General features: G+C 48.4%; 1 protein-coding gene across 4 annotated transcripts in view; it reads right to left on the bottom strand.

Moving 5' to 3' along the window:
- The window catches only part of PRPF6 (pre-mRNA processing factor 6), a 325,322-nt gene that overhangs the window by 224,312 nt on the left and 87,722 nt on the right, over positions 1–13,288 (bottom strand). The window lies entirely within an intron of this gene.

Raw genomic sequence — 13,288 nt, 5'->3', positions numbered from 1 at the left:
TGATTGGAACCGTGACTAAACTAACGCTAGCGGCAGCTGTGTGTGGAAGTTAAAAGCACGCATTGAGCTGCTACTAGGAAGAGAAGAGGTACTGCTGGACATGGGGAAGGGAGAGGGAAGGGAAAGGTGCTGCTGGACTTGAAGGAGAAGGGGAGGGAAAGGAAAGATGCTGCACGCTGGAGGGGAGGGTGAGATGGTGCATGGGGAGACAGCATATTAGTTGTGAGTGGGATTTGAGGGAGGGATGGAAGGAAAATTGTTGCAGGATGAATGAGAGTGATGAGAGAGGAAGAAATGGACATGGTGTGGAAGAGAGGGAGAAATGGGGCATGGGGAGCGAACATGTGAGTGGGGTTGGGGAGAGATGGACTGGGGGTGGGAAGGAGAGATGTCACAATTGAGGGAAAGGGTGAGGAGAAAGAGAAAGCGTGCAGGAGGCAAAAAGTGTTGGACTCATGGAGAAAGAAAGGGAGAGAGATGGCCAGGGAGGGCAGAAAAGAGGGAAAGAGAAATGTCACACTCAGGGGAAGGCGGAGAGGGCAGAGAGTGAAAAGTTGGACTCATGGAGAAAGAGAGATGTTGGTTGGGGGAGGGAATGAGGACTGGAGAAGTGGAAGCATGGACACGTGCAGGAGGCAGAGAGAAAGAAATGTTGGACTGATTGAGAAATGTTGGATGTGGCTCTACTGTGGGAAAGATGCATCCTGGATCTCTCTCTCTTTCCCTACTCCCTTTGCAGCAAGGGAGGGAATGAGAGAAGGACAGCAAGAGAGAGAGAAGGAGACATGTTGCCAATGGGGGTGGAGGAGAGAGGAAGAAAAGTTGACTCATGGAGGGGGAGAGAGAGAGAGATGTTGGTTGGGGAAGGGAATGAAGTCCGGAGGAGAGGAAGCGTGCAGGAGGCAGAAAGAAAGAAATATTGGATGCACAGTCAGAAGGAAGTGCAACCAAAGAAAGAAATATTGGATGCACAGTCAGAAGGACTTCTACTTCTACTTTACCCCTCAGAGGCACATACTCTATATTATCTCCCATACTATCTCTTATACTTTCAACTTTACTTCAACTTTACCCCTCAGAGGTCCTAACCTCACATACTCTCATACTATCTCTCATACTCTTACATTTACTCTCTCTCATTTACTCTTTCCCTTTTGTTATGGCAGGGCGGACGAGGAGTGTGAAAACTACAAGCAAGGTTGGCATCCCCTGCACTGAGATGATCCGGAAGATGAACTCGGCCTACGCACAGACGGAGGAGAACACAGCCCCGGGAAAGGACGTCTCCGTGCAGACCGAGGACATCCCACAGCCAGTGTTCCCTCTAAGCGGGCGGGTGTTGTGAGCAAACTTTTTTCACCGTGAGCCAAAAATATCGGGCGCCAGCAAGTTATGAGCCAACTCGCCCGATTCTCCTCTCGCCGCCCTGCCATCTGCCGTACGCCTCTTCCGATCGTGCGCTGTGACGAGAAACGTGTGCGCTGCGATGTAATATTTTGTGCGCCAGCGCACGCCAGCGCAGCTTAGCGGGAACACTGGTTCAAATGGTTTTATTTATTTCCCCAAATTTATTTTTGTTATACGCATTGAAAATATTTGATATTGCGTTTAAATCAAAATCTCAATAAACTTGAAACGAGTGCCCGTGAGATTGTGGGAGGGTTAAATACTCAAAACTTAGAAGTTTTTGCTACGCCAGCTTTCTGGTATCTTTACATACAGTGGCGTACCTAGCATATGTAACATCCGGGGCCCATCATTTTTTGGCACCCCCCCCCCCCCATCTGTAAGAAAAACATGATTTTTAGTAACAAACCACACGTCACACATGAGTACCTAGGAAAAGGCAGCATCTTACATATTGCAGTGAGCAGTACATCAATACACCCATTGTAAAACTAAACAAGCCAGACCAGCACAGATCAATCCTACACCGTCAATCCTAACAGAAAACCATGTCTTTCGAACACACAGAACACAGAAAACACCTTCGCCTAGTAAGGAATATGTAATCACAAACTAACCCCTCCCTCTTTTACAAAACTGTAGTGTGGATTTTAGCTACGGAGGTAACAGCTCTGATGCTCATAAAATTCTGAGCATCAGAGCTGCTACCACCAAGGCTGGTGCTAAAAACGCTTCACAGTTTTGTAAAAGGGGGGATAAAATAAAAATACATAGACAAAGGTTAAATTGAACCAGCAAGAAGCTGGACTCTGCATACAATGCTTCACAGAAACAGTGACACATGTCTCCTAAAGCAATAAATAAATAGAAATTTTTTTCTACCTTTGTCTTCTGTGGTTTCTCCTTTCCTCATCTTCTTGTAACTCTCTTCCTTCCATCCACTGTCTGCCGTCTCTCTTCCCCTATATGGCATCTTCTCTCCTTCTATGCCCCTTCCAGAAACTGTATGCCTCCCCCTTCCATCTCTCCTTTCACCCCATTGGTCTGGCATCTCTCTCCTCGCCTTCCCTCTCCCACACCTCTCCTCATAGTCTGGTATCTCCCCTTCCCTGATTCTCTGGCATCTCTCTCCTTTCCTTTTCTTCCATCTTTCGCTCCCCCTCCATGCTCTCACATCTCCCCCTTCCTTTTCCCTTAGACTGGCATACCTTCCTCCTACGCTCCAAGCCCTGGCATCTCCTTTAATTCCCTCCCTCATCTTCCTTCTCCCTCCAGCTGGGTACCGCAACACTCTTCCCTGCAGCTCTGCACTTCCCCACAATTGCCATGCTTCGGTTCCTCTTCTTCCTTCCTTCCTCCCCCCCCCCCCGCGGGACCCTGCGGCACCATCAACTCTTACTCCCTCTAATGTCGGCCCTGCAGCTCCAGACTTCCTCGCACCTTCTCCCCTCCCCCTTTGGATCGCTATTATTTTAAATGTTATAGCCGCGGAGCTGTATCCATCAGTGGAGATGTCTAACCTCGGCCTGCCCCGGAACTCTTACTGCAACAGTGACTTCCTGTTCCTGCCTAGACGGGCGTCTGCTGCAGTAAGAGTTCCGGGGCAGGCCGAGGTTAGACATCTCCACTGTTGGATACAGCTCCGCGGCTATAACATTTAAAATAATAGCGATCCAAAGGGGGAGGGGAGAAGGTGCGAGGAAGTCTGGAGCTGCAGGGCCGACATTAGAGGGAGTAAGAGTTGATGGTGCCGCAGGGTCCCGCGGGGGGGGGGGGGGGGAGGAAGGAAGGAAGAAGAGGAACCGAAGCATGGCAATTGTGGGGAAGTGCAATCCCCCCAATGCGTCCCCTTACCTTACCGACGCGTGTGTGCGCTGTGAAGAGAAACTTTGCGCTGCGATGTAATATTTTGTGCGTGAGCGCAGGCCAACGCAGCTTAGCGGGAACACTGCCCACAGCAGTACATCACGGCCTCTATATAGACAGAGGAGGTCGGTCAGCGGGATGAAGACATCATGCAGGAACTAAGAAGCCTTAGGGAGGAGGTGAAACATCTGAGAGACATTAGAGAGGATGAGGCCTACATCGATGGGATAGTGCAGGAACTATCCCAAATCAAAGAACGGGCCCGTGACGGATCACCCATGATGACTCCTGGGCCGCCGACAAAGAAACCAACTGTTGCAGTTCAGGAGATGGATGGAGACACTGACTCCTGGCAGTTAGTAACCTCCTCCACAGGTAAACGTAGGAGACCCCCCCCCGCCCCATTTACAATCTCCTCACCTTCTCACTCTTTCTCTCATCAGGGCAGCTCCACATCGACTCCACAGCTGAGCCTGAAGAACAGATTCCAGGTCTTGCAGGAAGAGACTACCGACGTGGACCAGGATCAACACACTTCTCCATCTCCGGGGACGATGGATCGACACCCCCAAAAGAAGCGTAGAGTAATAACCATTGGGGACTCCATGTTGAGGGGCACTGAGGGACCAATATGCAGACCGGATATGCAGTCGAGGGAAGTCTGCTGTCTGCCCGGAGCCGGAATAAGAGACGTGACCACCTGTCTCGATATACTTCTCAGGCCCCAGGACCACTTCCCCATACTGCTCATCCACGTCGGAACGAATGACACTGCCAAGAACACCCTGGAGGACATAGCGAGAGACTTCGGAGCTCTGGGAAAGAGGCTGAAGCAGATAAGAGCACAGGTAGTATTCTCTTCCATTCTTCCTGTTAGGGGCAGAGGAAGGGACAGGGACAAACGCATCCTGAAGACAAATGAGTGGCTACAACAATGGTGCCAGGAGATGAACTTCGGATTCCTGAATCACGGAGAAACACTACAGGGACCAGACGGACTCCACCTGACCAACAGAGGTAAGACTGTCTTCGGACACAGACTAGCCCGCCTACTTCGAAGGGCTTTAAACTAGGTAAGTCGGGGGTGGGTACCCACTTTTACACCGGAGCAGTAAGTAACAATCCTGATGTAGCGAACCAACATTACGCTTCTAGGTCTGAGGTAAGTACCCTTATTGCAAACAAATCGCTAGGAGACAATTTGACTCAAATGGGTGGCTCACAACAGGAGCTTAGCAAACAGAAAGAGTGGAGAGCTATGTATGTTAACGCACACAGCCTAGAGAATAAATTTCTAGAACTAGAAACAGAAATAGTTAATGCAGACCTAGACGTAGTAGCAATATCCGAAACATGGTTCACAGACTCTCATGGGTGGGATATAACCATACCAGGATACAACCTGATTAGACAAGACAGAGAGGGTAAGTTAGGTGGTGGGGTAGCACTTTATATCAAAGAGAACATTAAGACAACCAGGATCACAGATGTCAAGTATACTGGGGAATCCATCTGGGTAAACTTTGCCAGAGGTGGAGAAAAATGCCTGTACCTTGGTGTGGTATACAGACCTCCGAGACAATCGGAGGAAAAGGACGCAGAATTAATTTAAGACATTGAGAATATCACCTTACGGGGGGAGGCTGTTCTATTAGGAGACTTCAACATGCCTGATGTAGACTGGAACACACTATCAGCGACAACTTGTGATAGCAGGAGGATATTAACGTCCATGAAGGGAGTACGGCTCAAACAAATGATACTAGAGCCCACTAGGGCCCAGGCCATCCTGGACCTGGTACTTACGAATGGGGAAAGCGTCTCGGACGTCTCGGTGGGAGAGACGCTAGCCACCAGTGACCATAACATGGTATGGTTTAACCTTAAGAAAGGCTTCCCTAGATCACAAACAAAAACAAGGGTACTCAATTTCAGGGGCACTAACTTCGCACGCATGGGAGATTTCGTCTACCAGACGCTGCAGGTTCAAGAAGTAACTGATAATGTGGAAGCTATGTGGTCAACCTTGAAATAAGTTTAAGTTTATTCGGATTTTATATACCGCCTATCAAGGTTATCTAAGCGATTTTTACAATCAGGTACTCAAGCATTTTCCCTATCTGTCCCGGTGGGCTCACAATATATCTAAAGTACCTGGGGCTATGGAGGATTAAGTGACTTGCCCAGGGTCACAAGGAGCAGCGCGGGATTTGAACCCACAACCCCAGGGTTGTGAGGCTGTAGCTTCAACCACTACGTCACACACTCCAATCGATCCTTCATGAGGCAACTATCCGCTACATAAAATCGGTAACCAAACAACAAAGAAAAAAGAAACCCCAATGGTTCACAGATGAGGTATCATACCTCGTCAAGGAGAAGAAAAGAGCATTTCTCTCATACAAATGCATGGGGGAAAAAGAAGCAAACATTGAATTCAGGACAAAGTCTGCAGCAGTCAAAACAGCAGTCAGGAAGGCCAAACTTCGTATGGAAGAAACTCTAGCGAAGATCATCAAGAAAGGGAACAAATCCTTCTTCAGATACATTAGCGACAGGAAAAAGAACACAAACGGGATAGTACGCCTTAGAACGCCAGACGGGAATTATGTGGAAACTGACTCTGATAAAGCCAAACTACTGAATGATTACTTCTGTTCAGTCTTTACCTGTGAGGCACCAGGGCACGGGCCCCGGCTGGATGCAAAGCAAAGCCTGGATGACCCATTTCAGAAGTATGAGTTCACACCTGCTGATGTTTACAGAGAACTGTCAAGACTCAAGGTGAACAAAGCCATGGGACCGGACAATCTGCACCCAAGAGTGCTCAGAGAGCTATGCGATGTTTTGGCGGAACCGTTAGCCATGTTCTTCAATCTCTCCCTAAGTACGGGGAGAGTCCCCCTGGACTGGAAAACTGTCAATGTTGTTCCTCTGCACAAAAAGGGTTGCAGAGTGGAGGCTGCGAATTACAGACCAGTAAGTCTCACATCAATAGTGTGTAAACTCATGGAAACTCTACTTAAAGGGAAATTAGACACGATATTGGATGAGGGGAATCTGAGGGATCCCTGTCAACATGGATTCACTAGGGGCAGGTCATGCCAATCCAATCTTATCAGCTTCTTTGACTGGGTGACAGGAAAGCTAGACTCGGGAAAGTCTCTGGACATAGTGTACTTGGATTTCAGTAAAGCGTTTGACAGTGTCCCACACCGTAGACTATTAAACAAGATGAAATCGATGGGGTTAGGTGAGAAACTAACGGCATGGGTCAATGATTGGCTGAGTGGAAGACTTCAGAGGGTGGTGGTCAATGGCACCCTCTCTAAGACATCGGAGGTGACTAGCGGAGTGCCGCAGGGCTCAGTCCTGGGACCATCCCTTTTTAACATATTCATAAGGGACATGACCCGAGGGCTTCAGGGAAAAGTAGCGCTGTTTGCCGACGACGCCAAACTGTGTAATATAGTAGGTGAAAGCGATCTCACGGATGGTATGGCGCAGGATCTGATCAAGTTGGAAAACTGGTCCTCAACATGGCAGCTGGGCTTCAACACAAAGAAGTGTAAGGTGATGCATCTCGGCAGCAGAAATCCATGCAGAACATACACCTTGAATGGAGAAACACTAGCTACGACCTCAGAAGAACGAGATTTGGGAGTAATCATCAGTGCAGACATGAAGGCTGCCAAACAAGTAGAGAAGGCCTCATCCAAGGCAAGGCGAATGATGGGATGTATCAATAGAAGCTTCGTCAGCCGTAAACCTGAAGTCATAATGCCACTGTACAGAACCATGGTGAGACCTCATCTGGAGTACTGTGTGCAATTCTGGAGGCCACATTACCGTAAAGATGTACTTCGAGCTGAGTCAGTCCAGCGAATGGCCATTAGGATGGTCTCCGGACTCAAGGGTCTCTCATACGAGGAAAGACTGGGCAAGTTGCAGCTCTACTCTCTAGAGGAGCGCAGGGAGAGGGGTGACATGATTGAGACTTTTAAGTACGTTACAGGTCGTGTCGAGGTGGAAAACGACATATTCTTTCCTAAGGGACCTTCAGTCACCTTCGCTCAAACTCAGAGGAGGGAGATTTGGTAGTGACACCAGGAAGTATTTCTTTACAGAAAGGGTGGTGGATCACTGGAACAAACTACCAGTGCAGGTGATCAAGGCCACTAGCGTGCTCGACTTTAAGAATAAATGGGACATCTACGTGGGATCTCTAAGTGGGTCGAGCAGCACTCTGACTTAATGGGGTGGGACAGTAGAGTGGGCAGACTTGATGGGCTATAGCCCTTTTATGCCGTCATCTTTCTATGTTTCTATGAAGTGCAACCAGAGACTCATGAAATCACCAGACAACAAAAGTATGAAAAATGATTTTATTTTCAATTTAGTGATCGAAATGTGTCCGTTTTGAGAATTTATATCTGCTATCTATATTTTGCACTATTTGTCTATTTTTCTATAGTTGTTACTGACATTGCATATTTTAAAGTCATCTGCTTTGACCTCTGAAAAAAAATGAATTATAATTACCATTTTCTCTGCGTACAGTGTGCTTTAATTTTTTAATTTTGTGGTTACCATTATGTATCAATAAGATTATATTGTGTGCATATGAAAAATGGATGGAAAAAATTGCATTACAATTAGTACTATTATGGGGTCTGGGGCAGAGCTTGGCAAGGGTCCTCGTTTTCTATTTGTTAGACTTAGGGGGTACTTGACTTCAAGAGGTTGAGAAAGCAATGTTACTTACCGTAACAGTTATTATCCAGGGACAGCAGGCAGCTATTCTCACTAGTGGGTGATGTCATCCGACAGAGCCCCGATACGGACGTCTCACAAGCATGTCTTGCTTGAAGAAAGTCAGAATTTTCGAGATGCCCGCACCGCGCATGCGCCAGTGCCTTCCCGCCCGATGGTCCAGGCGTGTCTCCTCAGTTCAGGTAGCTAGCAGAGAAGCCAACCCAGGGGAGGTGGGTGGGACGTGAGAATAGCTGCCTGCTGTCCCTGGATAACAACTGTTACGGTAAGTAACATTGCTTTATCCCAGGACAAGCAGGCAGGTATTCTCACTAGTGGGTGACCTCCAAGCTAACCTCAATGGGATGGTGGGAGAGTTGGCAACTTAGGAGAACAAATTTTGTAACACTGTTTGGCCAAACTGTCCATCCCTTCTGGAGAAAGTATCCAGACAATAATGAGAGGTGAATGTATGAACCGAGGACCAAGTGGCAGCCTTACAAATCTCCTCAATCGGTGTCGATCTGAGGAAGGCTACAGAGGTTGCCATTGCTCTGACCCTATGGGCTGTGACCCTACAGGGAAGGGGTAATCCAGCCTGGGCATAGCAGAAAGAGATACAAGCTGCCATCCAGTTGGAGATGGTGCGCTTCGATACAGGTCGTCCCAACTTGTTTGGATCAAAGGAGACGAAAAGTTGAGGAGCAGTTCTGTGTGGTTTGGTGCGATCCAAGTAGAAAGCCAAAGCACGTTTACAGTCCAGAGTGTGTAGAGCTGATTCTCCAGGATGAGAATGAGGCTTTGGAAAAAACACTGGAAGTACAATGGATTGGTTGAGATGAAATTCAGAGACCACTTTAGGTAGGAATTTTGGATGAGTGCGGAGGACCACCTTGTCATGATGGAATACTGTGAAAGGTGGGTCCGCCACCAAGGCCTGAAGCTCACTGACCCTGCGAGCAGAAGTGAGGGCCACCAGAAAAACCACTTTCCAAGTGAGAAACTTTAGTGGAGCCTTTCTCAGAGGCTCAAAAGCAGGTTTCATAAGCTGAGAAAGGACAACATTGAGATCCCAAACCACTGGAGGCGGTTTGAGAGGAGGATTGACATGAAAAAGTCCTTTCATAAATCTGGAAACCACAGGATGAGCAGAGAGAGGTTTCCCTTGCAGAGGCTGATGGAAAGCCGCAATAGCGCTCAGGGGACTCGAATAGAGGTCGACTTGAGACCAGACTGAGACAAGTATAGAAGATAGTCCAACACAGAGGATAGGGAGGCTCGCTGAGGCTCCTTAGAATTGGAGATACACCATGAAGAAAATCTAGTCCATTTTTGGGAGTAGCATTGATGAGTAGCAGGCTTCCTGGAAGCCTCCAAGACATCCCTCACCGCCTGGGAAAACTGGTGAGGAGTCACGTTGAGAGGAACCAAGCTGTCAGGTGGAGAGACTGCAGGTTGGGATGAAGTAGCGATCCCTGATGCTGAGTAAGCAGTGAAGGAAACACTGGAAGGAGAAATGGCTCCCTGCTGCTGAGTTGAAGTAGAAGGGAGAACCAAGGTTGACGGGGCCACCGAGGTTGACGGGGCCACCGAGGAGCAATCAGAATCATGGTGGCGAGGTCGGACCTCAGCTTGACCAGAGTCTTTTGTATGAGAGGAAATGGAGGAAACGCATACAGAAAGCGATTCCCCCAATCCAGTAGAAAAGCATCTGCCTCGAGGCGATGAGGAGTGTAGATCCTGGAGCAAAATTGAGGCAGCTTGAAATTGTGGGGAGCCGCAAAGAGGTCTATCTGAGGCGTCCCCCACTGAGCAAAGATCTGATGAAGGAGTGTGGAATGGAGCGTCCATTCGTGAGGCTGGAGTAGACGACTCAAGTTGTCCGCCAAGAATTGTCCTTCCCCTGAATGTAGACAGCTTTGAGGAAGGCGTTGTGGCGAACCGCCCAATCCCAGACTCTGAGAGCTTCCTGGCAGAGGGAGGCCGAGCCCGTGCCCCCCTGCTCGTTGACATAATACATGGCCACCTGATTGTCTGTGCGAATCAGGACCACCATGTCGTGAAGCAGATGTTGAAATGCCTGAAGAGCATTGAAGATGGCTCTGAGCTCCAGAAGATTGATTTGATGGAGTCGGTCCGCACTGGTCCAGAATCCCTGAGTGCGAAGCCCATCCAGATGCGCTCCCCAGGCATAGGTCGAGGAATCATAAGAACATAAGAACATAAGAAGTTGCCTCCACCGGGATCAGACCAGAGGTCCATCGCACCCAGCGGTCCGCACCCGCGGCGGCCCATCAGGTCCATGACCTGTCAAGTGTTCCCTGCCCTAAAAAAAAACCTATCCTTACTTCTATCTGTATCCCTCAATCCCCTTTTCCTTCAAGAATTTATCCAAACCTTCTTTGAATCCCTGTAGTGTCTTCTGCCCCACCACTACCTCCGGGAGTGCGTTCCATGTGTCCACCACTCTCTGGGTGAAGAAGAACTTCCTGGCATTGGTTCTAAACCTATCCCCTTTCAGTTTCTCCGAGTGCCCCCTTGTACTTGTTGTTCCCCACAGTCTGAAGAATCTGTCCCTGTCTACCTTATCTATGCCTTTCAGGATCTTGAAAGTTTGTATCATGTCTCCTCTAAGTCTCCTCTTTTCCAGGGAGAACAGCCCCAGCTGTTCTAGCCTGTCGGCATATGAAAGGTTTTCCATACCTCTTACCATTTTCGTCGCTCTTCTCTGGACCCCCTCAAGCAATGCTATGTCCTTCTTGAGGTACGGCGACCAATACTGGACACAGTACTCCAAATGCGGGCGCACCATTGCACGGTACAGTGGCATGATGACTTCCTTTGTCCTGGTCGTGATACCCTTCTTGATGATACCCAGCATTTTGTTTGCTTTCTTGGAGGCTGTCGCGCATTGTGCTGATGCTTTCATTGTTGTATCCACCAGCACACCCAGGTCTCTTTCAAGGGTACTCACATCTAGCAATGTTCCCCCCATTGTATAGCTGAACATCGGGTTCTTTTTCCCAACATGCATGACCTTGCATTTCTCTATATTAAAACGCATCTGCCACTTTTTGGCCCACTCTTCCAGCTTCGTTAGGTCCCTTTGCAGGTTTTCACAGTCTTCCGTGGTTCTAACCCTGCTGCAGAGTTTGGTGTCATCTGCAAATTTGATAACCTCACATTTCGTCCCTGTCTCCAGATCGTCTATAAATATATTGAACAGGAGCGGTCCCAACACCGACCCCTGCGGAACTCCGCTCGTGACCCGTTGCCAGTCTGAGTATTGGCCCTTCACTCCAACCCTCTGTTTTCTGCCCGCCAACCAGTGTTTAATCCATCGGTATACATCCCCCTCCACTCCGTGGTTCCTCAGCTTCCTAAGCAGCCGTTCGTGGGGTACCTTGTCGAAAGCTTTTTGGAAGTCGAGGTAAATTATGTCTATGGGTTCCCCTTTGTCTATCTGGCTGTTTATTCCCTCAAAGAAATGTAGTAAGTTTGTGAGGCAAGACCTTCCCTTGCAGAAGCCATGTTGGCTCTCCCTCAGCTGCCCATTTTTTTCCATGTGCTCGCAGATGCTGTCCTTAATAAGTGCTTCCATCATCTTACCCGGAACCGAAGTCAAGCTCACCGGCCTGTAGTTTCCCGGGTCTCCTCTTGATCCTTTCTTAAAGATAGGCGTGACATTTGCTATTTTCCAGTCCTCCGGGATCTCCCCAGTTTTCAATGATAGATTACATATTTGCTGGAGTGTTTCCGCTATTTCCTTTCTCAGTTCTTTTAGTACCCTTGGGTGGATTCCATCCGGGCCCGGTGATTTGTCGCTTTTTAATCTATCTATCTGTCGTAGGACGTCCTCATGGCTTACTTCTATTTGCTCCAGCTTTTCATCTAGATCCCCACTTATAATCTCCTCAGGTTCTGGTACATTGGATGTGTCCTCGCTCGTGAAGACCGACGAGAAAAACTTGTTTAACCTGTCTGCTACCTCTTTTTCCTCTCTTACCACTCCCTTTCTGGTTCCATCATCCAATGGTCCCACTTCCTCCCTTGCCGGTTGCCTCCCCTTCACGTACCTAAAGAACGGTTTGAAGTTTCTTGCCTCCCCAGCCAGCTTCTCTTCGTATTCTCTTTTTGCTTCCCTGACCACTCGGTGGCACTCTTTCTGGTGTTTTTTGTGTTCCTTCCGGTTTTCCTCAGTTTGGTCCTTTTTCCATTTTCTGAATGATGATCTCTTGTCGCTTATCGCCTTCTTCACTTCCTTTGTTATCCACACCTTGTTTTTTGTTTGGTTCTGTTTGCGCCCTTTCCTAAACCTGGGGATGTACATGTTTTGTGCTTTTTGCACCGTGTTCTTGAGTAGGGACCAGGCTTTCTCTACGGTCTCCATCTTCCGTGAGCTGTTTCTGAGTTTATGTCTCACCATTTTCCTCATAGCTTCGTAGTTCCCTTTTCTGAAGTTGAGTGCCATCGCTGTGGTTCTCTTCACTTTTGGTGTTCCCATTTCTAGTTTGTACTGGATCATGTTGTGATCACTGTTTCCTAGTGGCCCTACTACTACCACCTCCTTTGCGGGGCCCTCTAGACCGTTGAGGATTAGGTCAAGAGTGGTATCTCCTCGTGTCGGTTCCTGGACCAGCTGCTCCAAGAAGCAATCCCTCACAGCCTCCAGGAACTTTGTTTCCCTCGCGCTGCTGGAGTGTCCAATGCTCCAGTCTATCCCAGGGTGGTTGAAGTCTCCCATAACCGTCACCCTTCCGCTTTTGCATTCCTGCCTCAATTCTGCTTCTAGGTCATTGTCATTTGTTTCTGGCTGTCCAGGTGGGCGATAATAAAGTCCCAATTTTGTGTCGGTTCCCTTTCTTCCTGGTAACTTAACCCATAGCGATTCCAAACCTTCTGCCCTTGTTGCCGTATCCATTATGGTCGAGTGAATGGAGTCCTTTATGTATAGCGCTATTCCTCCTCCCTTCTTACATGTCCTGTCTTTCCTATAGAGTTTATAACCTGGTAGTACTACATCCCATTTGTTGTCCTCAGACCACCATGTTTCTGTGATTCCAATTATGTCTAGGTCCTCTTTGTTGGCCATGACTTCCAGCTCTCCCATTTTGGTCCGTAGACTCCTTGCATTGGCGTACAAGCAATTTAAGTTTTGGTTTTTTACTTTCCCTGTTGTTCTTCCTTGTGGGTTGATTCTCTTGTCGTCCCCTTCTTGGGGTGCCAGCCCCTGAGTCCCATTTTGTTCGTCCCCTTCCCATGG

The sequence above is a fragment of the Geotrypetes seraphini genome, chromosome 11, assembly GCF_902459505.1.
Source record: "Geotrypetes seraphini chromosome 11, aGeoSer1.1, whole genome shotgun sequence".
NCBI classification, from domain to species: Eukaryota; Metazoa; Chordata; class Amphibia; order Gymnophiona; family Dermophiidae; genus Geotrypetes; species Geotrypetes seraphini.
This window is presented reverse-complemented; position numbering and strand designations above follow the sequence as displayed.